Genomic DNA, 20,737 nt, shown 5'->3' on the forward strand with positions numbered 1-20,737 from the left:
AACTACTTCTATTGTAAAGCACACTGCACTATTCACTCCATAGACTTCCATTCATAGGCATGCGAATACACACCAGAAACTCAAGCATGTGCAACAAGTTTACATTTCACTGCATTTGGAAGTTCAAGCTTGGTGAATTCTTACCAGCGAAATAGCATCAGGTGATTGCGTTAGACCAATAGAAGATCATTTAAAACATGGAGCAATCGCTCACTTTTATTGACGTCTACTCATATTGTTTAATACCACCCCTTTTCACATCACCATATGACAGAATTTCTCAAGCACAGACTCTAGTGTGACCGCAGCTTAAGTCACTTTAGGCAAAAAGCGTCTACTAAATGACTAATGTAAATGTAATTTTCATGACTTTTCCAAAACCTTGTGGGTTTTTCTGTTTTTTCCAAAACTTTTCCAGCCCTGGAAAATGCCATGTCAAAATTCCATGACTTTTCCAGGTTTTCCATGACTGTATGAACTCTGGTAATTATAGTCACACACAGCTAAGTGTATTAGTGCTAATGGTTAAAACTACTTTAAAACAATATAAAAGACGTGCGTAAAGCATTATAAATGCTCAAGACTTTTATGAGGATTTATTTGACAATCTGCTGTCTATTTTTGTTCAATCCAAGCAGAAAGGCTTAATATCAAACCTTTTACACAACCAACAGCATGCAGACAGGTAAAGACTTTACTCCAGTACATGGTTCATTAAGTCTGCAGCTTTTTCTCCACTACATTATCTCTCTGAGACCTCTATAATGAGGCATCTGATACCTGTTTTGATTTATGAATCATTGTAGGTTTCATCTAACGGCATACATCGGGTTAAGAAAGAGAAAGATAAATACATGCGATTCTACATGTCATACTAATAAGAAACTATGCCTCTAGCCACAATTTGAAAGCTGTAGTCACGCAAGTTTACGATGCAGTCACTGAAATATGTCGGTAATGACAGAATCTGCAGATGTAGTTAGTCAATGATGCTTTTGGGAAACGCTCCCTTGGACTGTTGCACATTAAATATTCGCACTAAACTTGAAACACAAAACCACCCAAGTGGACTTACTGTGCCGCTGCCAAAATCTCAGACGGTCCTTTCCAGATTTGGAAATATGAGGGAGCTGGATCATGCCAAATGTCTTTATTGGTCTCGAGGTGTTGCATAATCAGCAGTGGAAATCATCTTCTGCTTTTCGTGGAGATCAGACAAGCTGATTGAGCTGATATATGCTCCTGTTGACGACAAAAAGGATCATTTTACTTCCAGCTTAACACAAATACCCGGACATATGTGCAAATCTGTTATGCATTTAAATCTTGAGTTTGGACAGTTTAGAAAATGCAATACATGTTGGCACAGTGTGAGCAAGTATCGTCCCTTGATAAGGAAGTAAAATAAAATATTTTAAAAAATTAATAAAGCAAACAAATAAACATAATATAAACAAATAAATAAAAAAATAAATCAATAATAAAAAAATCAATAAAAATCAATACATAAAACAATATATAAATTAATAATAATAATATTGATAATAAAATAAGGCAAACAAAAATAAACATATCAATGAAAAATAAAACAATAAAATAAAATTAAAATTAAATAAATAACAAAAATGAATAAAGCTAATAAACAAATCAAATAGAATATAAATCAATATATTACAATTAAATAAAAATCAATATATAAATTAATTTAAAAATATAAATAAATCATAAAATAAAATAAACAAAAGAAAATATAAAAGAAAAAAAATCTTAAGAAAAACCAAATAAATATAATAATATAAAAAGTAATACACCTGATGAAAAAACTAAACAATCAATAAAGCAAATAAAAATAACCAAATCAAATTAAAATAATTTTTAAATACAATGAAAATAAAATTTATTGACAAAAAAGGAAGCAAATAAATAACCAGTTCAAATAAAAAAGAAATCAATATAATAAAATAAAAAATTCCATACATAAAAAATAAATACAAAAAAACTGACAAAAAAAATAAAAATCAATGAAATACAACAAAATATGTAAATAATCAGATGACAAAAACATGAAACCCTGTCAAATCAGCCAATGGTGTGCATTTAGGGGTAGGGCTATTAGTCTGTTAAACCAATAACAGTGGAGAGCTGTAACATTTCTTACAACAGCATTTACCGGAATAATTACTTTTTATGCACATAAAATGTGTTGTTGCTCACCAAAGCTGCGTTGTTATGCACTTTTACCATTATTACACAAAAAAAACATTTAAAAAAAACTTTTTTTCTGTTATATACATTTTTTTCTTCAATGGCACATGATCCTTAAAGAGCACCTATTATGAAAAAAAAATTCACTTTTATAAAGGGTTTAAACAGTTGTGTGTCAGCAGTGTGTGAATATAACCAACTTCTAAAGATAAACATTTATTAATTTTATTGATTATAATCAGACTTGATATAAACAGTCTGCAGAAACACTTTGATCGACATTCTCACTTTGTACGTGTCATCAGTGGGGGAAAGCCCCGCCCACTAGTGACGATTTTTCCCTCATTAGCATAGGATGTTAATCTTGTTTTTAAATCTGCCACTATGCTGACAGACAGGCATTTGTAGCTCCGCCCTTTTTTGAAAAGAGCACAATCTAATTTGAATTTAAAGCGACAGTCCAAAATAGCACCACTAGTGTATCAAAGCCCTTTAAAGCATTATTTGTGTGCTTTATTTTGAGCTGGAATTTCACCCACACATTATAGTGACATCAGAGACTTATTTTACTTATCTTGTAGAAGGAGGCATAATAGGTTTCCTTTAAGAAATAATTCTAATATGAGGATTTGATGCTCCGGAAACATGCTGTAAACAGTTGTGCTGCTTCATGCACGCATGTTTTGTGGTGATCATAATACATTTAGGGTTTTATTAAAGAATTTAAAAGTCAAAACAACAACACTTGAACTATCTTTAGCACACACAGACGTGCATATTCAGTATGCAGCTCAACACATCACATGAAAGCTGAAAAACAGACAGCGTTCAGACACGTTCGTCAGCAATAACCGTAAATTACTGCACTCTACATTGGAACAAATCAGCACACTCCCATACTGGCCTGGGGACAGCCGTCACTTCTATTGTGTTGGTTTCTCGTGTTCATAAAGAGCATATCTTGGAATGAAATTGCAATTATATTACATTCCCATGTTTTGGCAGAAGCGTGGAGTCTTGCTCCGTGGCGTGCTGTGTCATAAATCAAACGGCTCTTAATTATGGGAGCTGAATGGGTTGACAGAGGCCTGACGTGGCCTGATCTGTCTTTTCAATACTGCCTGGCTCTTTTATAGCCACTAATAATGGGAAAACTCACTCTGGTGGCCTAACAAGAGCTGGCCATGGCATTGACAGTTCTGACCGCAATCAGGACGCTTTTAATGCATTTAACACACCTCATAGATAGGGCTGCACAATATACAGATAAAGTCAAAACCATTCGCCCTTCTGGGACTTTTTTTTCTTAAATGATGTTGAACAGATTCAGGAATTGTTCACGGTATGTCAGATAATATTTTCTTTACTTATTTGTTTTAGTTTGGCAAGAAAAACAGCAGTCCTTAATTTTTTAAACACCATTTTAAGGTCAATATTATTAGCCCCCTTAAGCAATATTTGTGTACAATTGTCAACAGATAAAGCTACTGTTATGATGACGTCTCTAATTTCTCCAAATTTACCCTAATTACCCTAGTTGGATCTTTCAATGTGACTTTAAGCTGAATACTAATGTCTTGAAAAATATCTAATCAAATATAAAACATTATGTACTGTCATCTGTCACAGTAGTTCTTTCTAAAGTATGGGAAACAATGTCCATCAAAAAAAGTGTATATATTTATTTACAAAACACTTACAACTAGACACAGGAACATCAGGACCACGATGGTGACAATACAATATCGAATAAAGAACTGACATAACTCAGGGGAATAAATACACAAGACTAAATTTAACTGATTACAAACAGGGATGAGACGCAGGTGGAACTAATAAACACTAACAAATGGCGGGAAAACAGAACAAAGGAATCACATGACATAATTCTGACATCACGGCAAAGATAAAAGAAATCAGTTATTAGAAACGAGTTATTAAAACTATTATCATAAGAAATGGGTGGAAAAAAATCTTTCTTTTAAACAGAAATTGGGTGAAAAATATACATTGGCGCTAATAATTCAGACTTCAGCTACAATGAAGTACTATTTTACATATGATTATTAAATTTCTGTACACCCCCCCAAAAAAAAAAAAGCAGTATTTATTTTACTTTTATATTAGCCCTATTGCATTTATGCTTTTAAATTGTTTATAATATTTTATGCACAAATAAGTCACACCCAAAATAATAACAAATCAGTCTAGTTGTGATGATTTTTTCCTCAAATGAAATTACGTTAATATCACGATATAAACTTATATAATATATAGGCCTCCTGAATTATTAGCATGCTTATCAATCAATCTATCTATCTATCTATCTATCTATCTATCTATCTATCTATCTATCTATCTATCTATCTATCTATCTATCTATCTATCTATCTATCTATCTATCTATCTATCTATCTATCTATCTATCTATCATACATACATACATACATACACACACATATATATACACATCATATATATATATATATATATATATATATATATATATATATATATATATATATATATATATATATATATATATTTATTTTTATAATATTGACTTTAAAATTGTTTTTTAAAAAAATAAAAACTGCCTTTAATCTAGCCGAAATAAAACAAATAAGACTTTCTTCAGAGGAAAAAATATTATAGGAAATACTGTGAAAAAATTCATTGCTCTGAAATATTGGAACAAGAAACAAAATTCATAGGAGGGCAAATAATTTTGACTTAAAAAAGCAGGGATTTTATGGCACAATGGTTGGGTCACTTACGGGCAAACCTGTTTTTGACTGTTGGGGTTAAAAAGTTTAATTTAAATTTAAGTTAATTTTATTTAATTTGTAATTGCATTGGGAATGCAAAAAATCCAAATGAATGATCATATGCAATTAGATAAAGACAATCAGAGTCAGAAATTAATGGGAAATGAGGACAAAAACTGTGAAGTGAAATAAACAAAAATGCCACACAAATTTAAAGTGCAACGGCATAAAATGATGCTGAACGATTACACTTCAACTAATCAAATCATATACACCAAATGTAGGGTCAAATATGAACAAGAGAGGTTAAAAAGTGTAACTTTATTTTAATTGAAAAAAAGAAATTCACCCAACGTTGAGTTTGTCAGTCTTTTATCTGCACAATGCACAATTAATGTGAAATGAATTTTGACTTCAACTGTAAATTGCAGAAAAAATAAATATCTTTCCAGCATTAAAACCGATGGCGCTGCCAGCAGAAATGAACCCTTTTCTTTGGTCATTAGGAGGTTTGGTGTGAAAAATGGCAGAACTTGAGCTCTAGCTTATTCAAAGAGGAAGCATTTAGCGCTGCTAGATGCTTATTTAGGTTGCTCTGCGTATTGACGATAAGCCGCAGCGCGATCAAGCATGCTAGGCATGATAAACATCCCTTTGAAAAGCACTCCGCGACAGTAGCTCAGCTAATCTCCGTGATTATACTGGTATCCATTACATGCTGCGACTTGAAAAAAGCAGTTCAGGGTGTGCTCTTTGTTGTGGTGACAAAAGTTCATCCCTCAATCGCTCAGAAATATTGTGGTGGAGCTGCTAAAGACAAGCTTCAAACAGAATTCATTTCCTGTTAGCTTATGGCTGGTGTTAGCATCGAGCTAATAATCCGTTTCTGCAGGCCGTAATGACAGCCTGGAGGTACAGTGTGCGACATCGACACCCTCACATGTTTACTTGATCACTAAAACAGACATCTTTTGGAGCAAAAATAGACGAAGACCACAGATTGAAGCCAAAGCTATATCAAACCCTAGAGAAAACACAGGCCAGCACTTCAGGAGGAGCACAGGACCATCATTTAAGAGTGTGTATTTAAAGAAATCAGTGGAGTTTTTCTAATATGTTCAACATGGCCAACATCTGGATTGAACGCAAAAGCGTTCCAGCAACATTGCCCTAACGTTCACAAAGGTTGTACGTTCTTTTTTGTATTCAAAAGGTAACTTCCCCCAAAAAACAAGTGGATTTGAAATATCGTTTTGTTATTTCCATTTTGTTTTAATCGCAACAGCATGGAAATATTATATAGAATGTTTCACAATGTTTTCATAACCAAAATAATCTATACAGAATTCTGCATGATGTTCTAATAAACCAACAACAACCGATATTTACAAAACACATTAAATATAAAAAGAAATATAACTATTTGCAACTCTAAAAGTATTCACCATTATTCCATGTTGCCAGATGTTTTTTTTCTTTAACCATTTTTGCTTTTATTTTTTAATGTACAGTTATTTAATATTAAACAAATTACATTTCATAAATATATGTATAACCTAACATTCTAATAGTTTAATATAAATTAACCTCTCAAAAGTTGCACAAACAGGTTATTTATTAAGCTAGTTCATTAATTATTTAGTGAGTAGTAATGTACCTATAATCTAACGCCCTACTTAATAATACGTATAATACCTGAAAATAAATTTACAGCCTAAAAAGTATTTTTTTTTAAATGTTCCCTCCAAATTGTAACTATACTATATTATTGTTTAAAGTTTTATTTTCTATATCCACAAACGAAACTTCCGATTGAAACAGGAACTGTCTGTGAATGTTAGAGAAATATTCTGCAAACCTAAAAATAACACTTTATTTCTGTGAAGCAAACTTTCCAAATAACTAAAACCTGATATTAAAAATGCAAGCTTGGGGAACATTTGCAGATACTATATCGTACTGTTTTTAGGTTTTATTATCTACATTCACTAACAAATCTTGCACTTAAAACAGGAACTGTAGGTGAATGTTAGAAAAATGTTCTGCAAATGTGAAACTAAGATTTAAATTTCCATCAAGCAAACTTTCCAAACAACTATAATCTAACGTTAAAAATGCATGCTTTGGGAACCAAAAACCAACATTTCTAGATACTATATATTATTGGTTTTTAGGTTTATTTTCTATTTAAACTTTCAATTAAAATGGGAACTGACTGTGAATGTTAGAGGAACATTCTGCAAACCTAAAAATAACATTTTATTTCCATAAAGCAAACTTTCAAACCAACTAAAATCTTAAAATGCATGCTTTGGGAACATTCCCAGATACTATATATGCTAGTTTTTAGGTTTATTATCATTCTATACCCACAAACAAAACTTAATTAAATTAAATTATTTAATTAAAGCAGGAACTGTAAGTGAACGTTATGCAAACCTAAAAATAACGTTTTATTTCCATAAAGCAAAATTTCCAACCAACTAAAATCAAACCTAATGTTAAAAACGCATGCTTTGCGAAAGAAAAACTAACAAGTTAATAGCATGAATTGTGACTTAAAGTGTCACCCATTTTATTTCCACAAAATAAACTTTTCAACTAAAATCTAATATTAAAAATGCATGCTTTAGGAACAAAAACTAGCAATTAATAGCATGAATTGTGACCTAAACTAAAGTGTCACCCATTTTATTTCCACAAATTTACAACTAAACTCTAATGTTAAAACTAACATTCTCAGAACATTCTGCGAAACCCAATCCATGATCTGGGCAGCTCGTAGGAGGGCAGCTCCTTCAGTTGTGGGTGGATTTCTGGAAGTCCTCACTGAGGGCTTGTTTAATTTCTCATTTACCCTTAATCCATCATCTCCTACAACTCTCTGCTAGCTGATTGGTCCTGCTGCCAGTTACCGTAGTGCAGGGACTACAGAATAGTGTAAATTTGTGTTTGTCTTAGTGCCAGAGAAAACAAACACTTCCTCAGAGAACGTGTGTGAGCTGTGGAAAATCGGAGGCTGATCACACCCGGGAGAACGGCTGCAGCTGAAGGATTGTGTGCTCACATAATATTGGAAAACATTGGGATTTCTGACATGTTTTATGTGCTTCTGTGGCTGCTAAATATAAGGCTGTGAAATTTACCGAAATGAAATACTGTAATTAGTCAGGCACTGTTATCATAAATTGCTTTAATTGCTTTGAGCTGTTCACAGAGGTACAGTACTTTTTTTATGAGTGGTAAAAGATCATAATATCCGAGGTGGGTTCATTTGTATTTATATATGCACACATAGGTTTTTGTACTTTTGGATGAACACAAAATTCACAAGCATTTTGAAAGCAAATAATGATCTAGCAGTAGATGGAGAAAGAACTTTTTAATGAATAAACTTTTGACAGAGGAAATATTGCAGCAGAATCCATTATTCATTGAATTTCATTATTTTTTGAGTGTTATTTTGTGAGTCGTTTCAACCTGGGTTTAGAATAACATCTAATAAAATCAAATTAGGTTAATATATGTTTGTGTTAACTGTAATAATGTTAAACAATTAATATTAAATAAAAACAGTTTATAATGTCTTAAATCTTTTTATAGATTCAACACAATCTTAATATTATTTTTTTAGTAGTAGGAGAGTACAGGGTTTCTGCAGGTTTTACCAAGTCTAATGCTAGGTTATAATAGTTTAATTTTTCATTAGTTTTAATTCATTTTTAGAAGAAGATTTACTTGTTTTTATTAGTTTTTTAAAGTTAGAAATTGCTTTAGTTGAGTTTTTATTAGTTTCAGTATTAGTTGTAGTTTATTTTTTATTTTTGTAAATAAGAGTATTGGTTAAGTGCAAGATTCAAAATTATCAGAATAAATCTAAAAAAATAAAACAAAGATATATATATATATATATATATATATATATATATATATATATATATATATATATATATATATATATATATATATATATATATTTATATATCACAATATCACACTAGTAGCAGTGCGATAAGGCTGTATATCAGCACTGGTGGGTGGGGTGCGTTGGTGTGCCTTAGCGTCCCATCAGTGCTGATATACAGCCATATCGCACTGCTACAAGTGTGATATTGCATTTATACAACAGCTTAACGGCACAATCTTGTATATAAATTAAAAAATCAAACACGGAGAGTCTAAAACCCCTTTTATTAGGAACTACTTTCTTCCACCATTCATTCACATCTGCAGCTGACGTCAAAACAGCAGAAGCCGTTACTAGGCACTATTCTCGCAAATAAACTGCATAGCTGCAATCTAAACAACTACATTCTCGACTAAAAAAGCCTCAAAAGTATATTTTACAAAAGTATAAACAGTAATATTTGTCAAACTGTAGTGTCTCTGCTTGTTGCTGGCTGTATGTGGGCGAAGTAATACACAAAGGGTAAAGAGGCTGTACGGGTGCTGATATTACGGCTATCAGTCAATCAGATTTGAGAACCAGACAGAACTGTTGTGAATTATATTTATTTATTTATTTTTTATACCTGTATTCAGAGGACACATGAGCACTATCATCTACCACTACAATCCTCAAATTCAAATACAACAGCTCACAAGATAGAGAGGGTTATTACCTGCTCTTCACACACAAAGTGGGTCTGCTAAAAGTTTTAAATTAGAAAAGGCTCAATATTACATTGAACAGATCCTCAACGCACTGATATCTTCCCTTTGTGCTGCTCAGTTTTGAAAGTATCCGCAGACTGCCGCCGCTTCGTAAAGTTTTTCTGTAATCTTAAAGTTGAACTTGTTAACACTAGTTAATGCACAATGAGCTATCATTACTTAGCTTAAATAGCATTAAGTAACATTAACAAAGATGAATAAATCCATTAATAAATGTATTACTAATTGTTTTTTCTTCTCAGTAAATACATTAATTAACATTAACTAATGGATCATTCTTCTAAAAGTTACCCTATATCAGTATGTGACTGACCAGAGCCATTGAGATGCATATGAAAGCTAACAGTTATGCACTCCAGGCATTATACACCTCCTTGTTATGAACACCTACGCATACTAATAAGCTCACAATAAAGCATTAGACAGAGAAGTGGAGCTCTGCCAACCTGTAACGCTTATCTAGTGGCACATCGAAGATTTACCACAGCTGTAATTTCACAGTATGGGGTTCTCAATGTCCACTTTCCATCAGACTCATCCGTGAACACATTGAGCAGCACATGTGCTCTGGAAACATTTGCATATTAAAGTTACAGTCGCGGGGAAAGAAGTGGCTGGAAAAGCAGATGGCGGTGTTTTATGCAGCTGATATTATGCAAACTGTGCCCTGAGGCTCGCCCCCATTTACTTCTCTTTAATTGGCAGACGAGTGTGTGGTGCCAGACAACACAGGTGGCAAGGTAGAGCTCCTGCATGCAACATCCAAAGAGAGAATTACACATTTATTTATTTCCCCTCAACCTCTCATAAAACAGGCCGCTCTCATGCACACTTGATCATTAGAGAGAGGACAGACGACAACCTCTTTTTTATATGCGTGCTATCATAATCTCAGATAATTAGTTGTAAACCAGCAGCAGAACGAATTAAGGGTCAACTTGTAAATGTGAGCGATTACATATCACTTATAAAGCACCGTCAGAAGAAGCATTCGGAGTCAGCTACTCTTAAATGATTATGAACAGTATTGGGGTTAAAGGGCTATATTTAGAGGTTCGTTTGATTAACATTAATTGCATGACACGCAGATTAATTGATCTAATTAAATCAAGCTTAATTGTGCATCAGTATTTTTTCTTAATGTGAAACAGCAGATAAAAAATAATTCAAAGATCTATTATTGCAGCAAATATATGGTTAATATTAATGTATTGTTTTTATAAGTTTACTATTATTGAAACTGCTGCAAAAGATGCTAAAAGCAACATTTAATGTTTGCTAAAATGATGCACACTATATTTTTGTGGATATGAGATGCAAACTTCAATATGTATTCATTTACACCTAATATACTATGGTAAAGTTGTACTGAGATCATGATATTTCGCAAGAAACTATGTGGAAATGAGTATTTCTTCATTAATATTGAGTGAAAAACTGTGAATTTTATAAATAGGCATGTGTTTGAAGTAAAGCTGCTTGATAATGGAAAAATTGGCAATACTATTGTTGAGTATTGCGATTGTGATATTTCTTATAATGTTTCCCTAGAAAAATGCACAATGTTTATTAGCCATTTTCAAATAATTTATTTATGATATCAAAACAAGCAAAACAAACAGGTAATATATATATATATATATATATATATATATATATATATATATATATATATATATATATATATATATATATTCAGATCTAATTAACTAAAAAGCTGTGTCGGGGTGCAAACATTTAGTCTTTTAATCACTTTGAATGTGAAGTGAAAACCTCAGCAGATATCAGACTGATCGGCTGTTTATTCCTCTCTACTCTTGACTCCACCCACTATTGTTTGTTTTCAGCTCTGGGTTAAGCTTTGGGCAGCTCCAGCCAATGGCAGAACAGCACTACTGTGCTAAAGATAGTAAGGCCCCATTTGATTGATCAAATGTAGATAAACAACAATAGTAACAATAGTAAATAACTAAAAAAAAAAAATTAATAAAAAAATAAATAAAAAATAATAAAATAATAAAAATCTATTAAATCAAATTACGGTAAAGTAGTTTTAGCATTTTTACAGTTTAATACCATAATTTTAACATCAAAAATCTAAACAATCTGAAACTCCTAAAACTTTACTGTAAAAATTACTAATAATTTTATAGTGTAGTTTTTGCATTTTTACAGATTTTTACTGTAATTTCAATGATAAAACATTTGTAAAACTGCTAAAAATACACTGTAAAAAATTATATATATCACCATAATGAAAAATCAATTCAATAAAAATGCGGTATTTTTTCACAATGTAGTTTCTCAAACGTTTTTTTACTATAATTTCAATAGTAAAAATGACTAAAATGCACAAAAAACTACCGCAATGAAAAACTATTGAAAAAAAAATTACGAATTTTATTATACAGTGTAGTCTTAGCATTTTTACAGCTTATTACCATGATTTCAATCATAAAAAGCTGTAAAATGCTTTAAAATACACAAAAAAATTACAGTAATGAAATAAATCAATTTAATAAAATTATGGAATTCGTTTACAAGGTAGATTTAGCATTTTTACCGCTTATTATAGTAATTGCAATGTTAAAAAGCTGTAAAAATTATAAAAACAATGTATAAAAATTACCATAAAGAAAAATCTATTCAATAAAATTACACTTTTTTTTTGTAGAGTATAAACTATCACACATATTATACAGATTACATAGATATATATTGCATACATTACTATAGATTATGTGGAATATATTATGCAGCCATAGTTTGACATTATCCAATAATGTTGGTAGAAGGCAGTTTTCCAAAAGCCTGAATAGACTATTTTTAGCACATCTGTTCCTGCTCACCAAGGTAACCTGGACCTCTACCTAGCATGCACACTGGATAAGAGGCAGCAACCCACTTTCTTGGCACTTTGAACCCTTGATTAACTCTTATTCACCGGCAGCGTGCAATGCTAATAGCAGCACACATCTCAATGCTCTTAGTCCACAGAGGTCTTTCAGGTCAGCTTTTAAAAATCCACCATTAAAAGAGTAAAACGTCTGCTTCAGAAACCGGACTCCAAGCCCTTCCAGAAGGAGGAAGAATTTGACAGCAAAATGAGCTTTGTTCACATCTGATGAAAGACCTACTTCAAAAAGCGATGGTTCAGAAATTAAGCGTCATACGGGAAATGAAACCCAGTACTTGGGCGCATGCTAAATTAAGGCTTTTCCTTTTGAAGATTTCCATTTCCTTGCATGATGAAATATGCTCCTCATCACTTGGGCTGAGTAATACGTTATCAATAGTGAGCTTCCAGAAACTTCTGAAGATACTTCATAAATCATCCCGAGACTGCCTGAACCTCTGGAATGAAATGAGCGGATTGGATCTGGGCACAATCCCATGAAAAAGATCCTGGAACTGGTGCCAAATTCACAACACCAGCAAAACAAGAAACGGCTAAATTTGTGTATATAAATGCTGCAACTCTTCACTATAAGGTCTTATTATCTAACATTAACTTGAAAATGTGCTATACATTATTTAGTTACACTCATGCAAATTAGCCAACAATAAAATAATATGAACAAGAATAACAAAAATATATAACAATACAGTTTTTTCCACAATGTTTTGTTTTCAGTTGAATTGCACTTTTTTGAGTAATTGAATTAAATTTAAAGTGTTACAAAATCACTTTATACAATTTAGTTAAAATAATGTTAATATACTTTATAAGTTACTTACACTTGCATATATTAGTCTATAGTAATAACTAGTCATTTCACTACTTCATTTCAATGGTTCATGTCGTACCATCAACTATACTGAGCATGCCACATTCATAGTTCAAAATATCTCAATATACATGGCTTATGTACATGTAGACATATCTTAAAGTTTTTAAAAGTCTTTTTTTTTAAAAAAGTCTAACAAAATCACTTTAAATTGTTTAGTACAAAAAAAAAATTGGCTCAGAAATTAAATTTTGGCGCATTTTGAAACATAAAAGTAGACACTTGCAACTTACTTTTTAGAGTAGTGTTTATTTGATTATTATTATCATTATTATTATTATTATTAATAACAATAATAATTAATTTTTTTATTATTTTTATTAAGCACATTTTTTGCATTCATCCTTCTATGTATCTTTTGCTGCTGCACATTTCATGTCTGTGGAGTGCATTAAGATGCTACTTTTAATGGCAGAACATAAAAAAAGTTTATTATTTTATTATTAATACTTTTACTTGTCATTAATGCAAATATGCAACATAATTGTTTTGAATAGTTTTGCTTCTATGTTTGCTTCAATCTATCTATCTATCTATCTATCTATCTATCTATCTATCTATCTATCTATCTATCTATCTATCTATCTATCTATCTATCTATCTATCTATCTATCTATCTATCTATCTATCTATCTATCTATCTATCTATCTATCTATCTATATTTAACTTATCTAAACCGCAATTTAAACATTCTAAATAATTACAATGATAAAAAGTATATGACATAAACTTTACCTAATTATCTAAATTTAATTAGAATGGGGGAAAGCATTAATATGTACAGTAGATCCCCCACCGCCAATAATTCTTCAAGCAAACTAACATCAAAAAGAATAAATCAGCCACAAATGACCTTGCATCATATATCATCAACCAACGTCTTCTGTGCCAGTATGAACTATGCAGTGTTTTGGCTGAATCTCCTGAACACACTTCAGAACAACATCCTAAATATTTCAGAGCACAACCTGCCGAGTCACATTTCCGCATCTCGCGACCTCCAGGCTGGCAGCTCGAATCATAAAAGAGTCATTGAGAGATCAGGCGCAGGTAAAGAAAAGCCGCTGTGTTTTATGGGCGTTAGCAGGGGATCTGGAGACTGAGGGTAAGTAGGCATGAGGGCATGTGAGTACACTTGTTTTCTGACACGTTTTCACCTCTCTCTGGGCCTCCGGCAGTAAACACTCTAAATAAATGATGCCTTCTGAGATTCTCATTGGCTGATTATTGCCACTCGCTATGCCAGCTCTTTTATTTATTTCCTGCTATAGAGGTGAGACAATGAGTTCCGCCTGCTTTCTGGAAATGACTTGTAATGAAAAAGTACTTGGCAGCTGATTAAAATGGTTAATTTAGGCATGGACATGATCATAAATAGTGGAGAGGGATCTGTAAGACTACAGCTTTTTAGAGTAAAAATGCAAAACGGGCATTTTTCCCCTTATCTTCTGCTATCTTTGTGCCACACAGTGCTTTAATGTATTATTGTATTATGAATTATTATAAAGAATATACATGTTAAAATGTATATTATTACTGTATAAAATTATAAGATGTCAACTTCTCAGAGCTCAAAGGGATATGGGATGGACCATCACACAGTGAAAACATGTACTGTGATCAGATGAATCAGTACTTGAGGTGTTTTTGGGAGAAACGAACGCAGACCAAAAAAGAAAAGTATCATCCAGACTGTTACCAGCAACAAGTCCAAAAGCCAGGGTCTGTCGTGGTATTGGGTTGTGTCAGTACCCTTGGCAAAGGTAACCTGCACTTCAGTGATGCACTTTTAATGCTGGAAAGTACATGAAGATTTTGGAGCACAATATGCTGCCTTCTATTCAATGCACATTTCAACAAAACCACATTCTGCACACATTACAAAGTCCTTCTGCAAAGGAAGAGGATACAGGTACTTAACTGGCCTGCCTGCAGTCCTGACATGTCTCCAATAGAAAATGTGTGGCGCATTTTAAAATGCGACCCCATACTGGTGCCCATCTTAAGACTTGTTTGCAGGAAGAATAGGACAAAATTACACCTGAACTTTGAATTACTTTGGATTCTTACCTAATAAGACTGTAAAAAATAAAATAAAATAAAAAATAAATTAAAAGCCTAAAAAAGCAACAGAACAGGAAACATTGAAACAAGTTTTGACCACTTAATATAGCCTAATTTTGCTGGAAATTTTTTTTTATAACAAATTTTAATTTGGTATAAATTGTATTTTTATTTTAATTATTTTTTGTTGGTCAGTTATCTACAAAAAAAATAATAATTAATAAATTTTAGGTAAAGTGACATTATTATTATTTTTTTTTTTTGCACAAGGGGATTATGAATTAAATATTGAATATATGAATATGAATGACCTATTACAACATGTATAATATAGGATTTCTGACAAACTTCTCTATAATTTGAGTTATGAATTACAGTATCGCAATACTTGGCATAGTGATACTTCAGCTGATATGGAATCGAGAGATGAATTAATCGTATTACGACAACCCTAATATATATATATATATATATATATATATATATATATATATATATATATATATATATATATATATATATATATATATATATATATATATATATATATATATATATATATTTGTGTGTGTGTGTGTGTGTGTGTGTGTGTGTCTGTCTGTGTGTGTTTAATATGTTTATTCAAGCATTAGCTTTTTTGTTTTTGAAAATTTGTTGTAGTTTGGGTGTTTTAAATCATTTATTTATACATCTACACATTAATATGCATATAACAATGTAATTTTGCAACACTTTACAAGGAGTAAAGGAGTAACAATATCAGAAGAAAATAGATTTTTGTTTGACAATGTATTTTGCACCAATGTCACTGGATGACAAGCTCCAAAAGATGCACAGAAATTCTTGATGTTTACAGGTCAAAAGCTGGTCAGTTTTAGTCAAAAGCTTCAGAACATTGTGTTTCAATCTATTCATGGAATCCACGTTGCACTTTTCAAAATGTTGCGGATGACTCAAATCCATTAATCCAGCATTGATTTCCTCCATTTTCATTAAAGAACCATCCCTGTAAAATCCAATTTTGTCCGCTCCTCAAAACGAAATTATAAAATTAAGGCAAACATTAGCGCCAGTTCGTAAACCCATTTCGTAAATCCTTGTCTCAACTTAATTGCTGATGGGCTCCAAGCATTTTCACCCATTTAGGTAGAAAAAAAATTTGGCAATAAACTCTGTGAAAAAGAGAGAATACACATTAGCTTGTGCCACAAACCCTCTTTCTTTGCCCCAAAGGGATAAAGTAGGGTGGTACATAATAACTCAGAGGGAAAATGTGAAGAACTGTGGGACAACAGAATTAATAACCCTCAAAACCTGAGTAAACCAGCCCCCATAGACCAGGCCATATTAAGAAATGTGTTCCCTGAGCTGGTGTGTTTGTTGTAGATTATTCTTCATAAGAGGCACAGATCTCCAGAGAGAAAGACCACAGGAGATGCCAAGTGTTGAGACACCTACTAAAACTACAATTAATCCCCAGAGCCAGAGATTCAATCTGCTGTCGGCCTCCAATATAACACAATCACAGAGCGATGGAAATATAAAAACAGTCTGGGTGAGCGCGGGACAATGCTTTCATACAATGTGTCAAACAGGCATGAGCAAAGGAGAAAAAATAAAGTGATTTCTAGTATATTGAACAAGTGTATAAAAAGTGTATTGTTTTTGCAAAGAACTGAAAATTTGGGTCAACAATTAATTCAAAATTTATTGTGTTCAATGTCAATGTCTTGGTTCTGCTTTCATGATGTTTTTATGATAAATATGTGTACATAAAATGCTAAATAAAGTGATAATTAATTATAATGTATAGATTAATTACGCATAATGTCAGTAGAATATATCACTTTTCATCTTTTATTCATTCATTCGGCTTAGTCCCATATCTATCAGGGATCGCCACAGCGGAATGAACCGCCAACTCTTCCGGGATATGTTTTACGCAGCGGATGCTGTAACCCTGTACTAGGAAACACACTCACATTCACACACACTCATACACTACGGCTGTTTGCGTTTACCTAATTCACCTTTACCGTATGGGCTGTGGGGGATACTGGAGCACCCTGAGGAAACCCACGCCAACACGGAGAGAACATTCAAACTCCACACAGAAATGCCAGCCGGGACTCAAACCAGCGACCTTCTTGTTGTGAGGTGACAGTGCTAACAACTAAGCCACCCCTTTATTTTCATTATCATCTTTATTAAGTATTTCAGAAGATCACTTTTGAGGAACAGAAATCTGGAAACATGCTAGCAGCATGCTAATTCATACTGGAAAATGCTAACGACATGCTAGTTTTTCAATTAGATGTACCTGGAAAATACGTGCAATTCACATGCACGCCGCTTGCAAAACACGAGGCGTCGCTCCCATATGCATGTCATGAACGTCGTGCTTCTTCAATAGAAATGACAAACTTACAACCTAAGCTAAGAGTTATAAAAAATTATTTGTGGTATTTTGAGCAGAAATGTCACATAACATACATAAGATATTTATTTTGTATGTTGTAAAAAGGAGCATTAATAGGTCCCCTTCAAGACAAATTATTTTATTCCCCATCATCATATCAATACAGACCAACAAAATGCAAAACAATAAAAAATATCTTAATTATCTAACTTTTTCCCGCCATACAGACACACAAATATAAAAAACATAATATCTAGAGAAGCTCAAGCATATTTGTACAGCATAATCCTCATCCAACCTGATGTGGTTTCAAATGCTTAAAATTTCAGCTGCAAACAATTGCTCATGTTAGATGTGACGGATGTTGTGGCCTCATAGTTCAGGCCAGTTCATCTCTTTCTGACTGGCCCAGGATTTTAATAAACTGGCAGATCTAGCTCATTCTCCAGCCAAAAAGATGGATGCAGATGAAGCAGCTTGGCCTGCTCCAGTTCTTTAATTACACTGTGTGTGTGTGCGCGCATGTGTGTGTGATATACTGACAGGAATATCAGAGGAGTGACTAGATGTGCAAGAGTAACAATCCATCCATCCATCTATATTCATGTATAAAGAAGTTTCACTGAAGTATAGCAGGGGTGCATGATATTTTAGTGTCTACTATATAAAAATAACCAGTATTCAGGGCTTCCCACACACAGACTTTACTTGGGCGGGCCGCCCAGGTATATTATAGGCTGCACAAGCATATTTGGCGACACTTTTTTTTACTATTATTATCATCCAAACAAGTTGTTTATATCCACCCAAGATAACCAAATATCTGTGATAGATTAACCAGTGGAAAGTTGCCTCTCACTTACCCATTTCGTAGGCTACTGCTGGCTGTGTGCGCGAGAATGATCAAAACTCCCACAGACAGTCACATGCTCTGCAGACCCATAAAGACCCGCAACTTTTTGGCACATACAAATGCCTCCTGCCCAGGTTTCAAGTATAAATTAGTGACGCTTTTTTTTTTTACAATAATCATCATCCTTTTACAATTTTTTGTATTAGCCTAATATAAACAAAGAAGTGCAGGGGAAAATCTACTCTACCTGTTTCATACTGCTTGTTCTGTGTCCGCGCTGTCAATGCACAGACCCACAGAGACCTGCACCTTTTTGCGTTCGGCCGAGGTTTCTAAATTTACAGAAATGTCCAGGATTTGGTTTGTCTTTCGTTTTCTAAGCTGACATTAATTTTAAAAGTCAGCTTTAAAATAATTAAAAGGGAAACATTAAATAATAAATTCTTTAATCTAGACGACTCAGAAAACTTTACAAAATACTCTGAGAGGCCGAAATTACATCTAAATTGGCTGCAGAATATTTGTACATCATTAGAAATGGCTAATCAACTCATTCATCTTATTTAAATAATCTACATGTTTTATTCTGGTAATTAATCTTTTTTTTTTTAGGTATTGTCTGCTTTTATTGCTTTTTTCTGTCATTTATTTCTAATTTGCTGAATATTTTATTAATTTGATGATGGCAATACTGTGCAAAATGTCATGCCAATAAAGCAACCTGAACTTGACTGAGACAGAGAGAACCAGATTTGATCTGTCAGTGGGTGCACATCCCTCCTGATTAGCATAAAAGATTTCATTTTTACTTTTATCCATTAAAAAAAAAAACAGTTTAAACAGATAACAATAAAAAATAGTGTTAAAAATGTAATTATGTTTTGCTTGTCGCATATATATTAACTGTTTATGTGCTGTGGGTAAAGGGTGTTTCAATCGGCTACCACCGCAAGTATATTTCAAACCTGTGGGAAGCACTGAAATATGGTCTGTTCTTTGGAAGAGTGAACTTGCATTGTGATGATAATATATTGTCATCCTGCCATTATATAATGAGCTGCATAAAATGGTCTTAAAATGACAATAATATTGTTTATCGCAATATATTTTGGTGAAATAAACTGTACAACAAAAAATAAGACATCGCGACAGGTCTACTTTTAATACCTTTTGAAAAAACAAGGTCAAAAAACACTTATGGTAGACCCTATTTGCTATGCTAGTCATTATAATTCACAAAATCATTTTTGACTGTTTTGGTGCACAAAAACAAATTTGGTCCACACTGTATATCTACACTATAAACAAATTAGGAGGCAGAAATAAAAGGGTCATTCATTCAATACTATTCATATTTCTGTGTTCAATAATTACTGACATTATTATTTCTATTTTAAATGGCATATTATTTTTAAAAAGCTTGTTAATTATTTCCCAAAAGTGGAAGCGTAGTCTAAAATGTCTTAAACTGAGCATGTCCCCTGCGCTGAATTGACAGCAACCCCCATTTACAACACAATACGAGACGAAATGAAATAAATAAAATGATGTGGAGCCCTTCTTAACCTTTTCATATCCCGACAGACTACTAACTAACTCCGCAGTACACTGGGAAGTATTTATTTTAATGAATCTTCACGGCATGACTCTTGTAATTATTCGGTTGTTAGCCCAACTTGCTTCATTGTTCATGCAGACTTTAAGGTCAACAACCTTATTAAAGGTAGCGACTAATTTGAATAAGGCGGTAATTACTATTGTAAAGGAAAAGAATTCAATTAAAAGACAAACTCGGAGGACAATAAATAATTTCCCCCTGACGAGAATTAAAAGTTTATTTGCCAGGCCAGTCGGCAGTTGAAATCATAATTGCTTTTAAAATATTCAGAGCATAAAACTCAATACCACTAATAAATGATTGGAGATTAACTAAATTAATACACAGACAACAGGCCTGTTTCTGCC

General features: G+C 32.7%; 1 protein-coding gene across 8 annotated transcripts in view; it reads right to left on the reverse strand.

Annotated features, from left to right (window-relative positions):
- The window catches only part of nrp1a (neuropilin 1a), a 453,654-nt gene that overhangs the window by 385,777 nt on the left and 47,140 nt on the right, over positions 1–20,737 (reverse strand). For all 8 annotated transcript variants that reach the window (XM_073940109.1, XM_073940107.1, XM_073940105.1 and 5 more), the window contains exon 3: positions 1,076–1,242. The gene's annotated coding sequence lies outside the window, so the exon portion shown is untranslated. The remainder of the gene's footprint in view (positions 1–1,075; positions 1,243–20,737) is intronic.

This window comes from Danio rerio, chromosome 24, assembly GCF_049306965.1.
Source record: "Danio rerio strain Tuebingen ecotype United States chromosome 24, GRCz12tu, whole genome shotgun sequence".
In the NCBI taxonomy this organism is placed as follows: domain Eukaryota; kingdom Metazoa; phylum Chordata; class Actinopteri; order Cypriniformes; family Danionidae; genus Danio; species Danio rerio.